Source organism: Scleropages formosus, chromosome 4, assembly GCF_900964775.1.
Source record: "Scleropages formosus chromosome 4, fSclFor1.1, whole genome shotgun sequence".
NCBI lineage: Eukaryota > Metazoa > Chordata > Actinopteri > Osteoglossiformes > Osteoglossidae > Scleropages > Scleropages formosus.
In genome coordinates, this window is record NC_041809.1 from 11,457,964 (window position 1) to 11,458,848 (window position 885).

Below are 885 nucleotides of genomic sequence, written 5' to 3' on the forward strand. Positions count from 1 at the left end.
CTGTAACTCGTAACAGTAGGCCTAAACAAAAACCATAGTAAAAATGTACCCCTTCCCTACAGTTTTACAAAGACAGTGTCTTAGCACAGATACAACACTTAAATAAAAATACTTTGAACTAGCACGCTGCATGCAAGTCCAATCTGGTACTAACATTAAAAAAGACAGTGAAGGCACAGTGGCAGTAACTCAATAATTAACTATAAAATAATCACCGCAAAGCATGCTGGGAGACCACAACTGAAACATTAAAGCGTGCGTACCACTAGTGGCATTAATTCCGCTTTGTTCAGCCCTAATGAAATGCAAAATTCCGTCATATAAACTTTTTTTTCTATCGGAAAAGTAACACTTACAGAATCACAAGTGATTAAACGTAAGACAAAACACTGTGATGTGCATATTAATCCAATTAAACGCAATACTGTAATGTATTTTAAATTCCATTCGTGTTGACAATTTCCAAATAACGCATTGACTACAATTCCCTGCAGCCCATTCGACAGACATCCGGACATTCGTTTTGAGACTACACCCAGTTTTTCTTTTCGCCACACCTTCTACTTCTTCTTCTTTTTCTGGTTAAACCCGTATTCGTCCCGTTCTCCCCAATCCAAAATCGGGGATTAATATACTCGCAGGATTGTACTGTCATTTGACAGTTTACATGTCAATAACAGGCAGTCCTTTCGCTGATTGGTTTACGAATTGTTGCGGCACGATGACGTCAGCTGGTAGCGACCGACGGTGGGAGTGGGAGCCTCAATGGCCGGGATCAGCGGAAGGAGATATTGCTGTACTGTGTGTGTTGAATAAATAGACAGGAGCGCGACTCCCTCCCCCCTCCCCACCCGGCCACCCACCCCCCCCTCCCAGCCTCGCTAG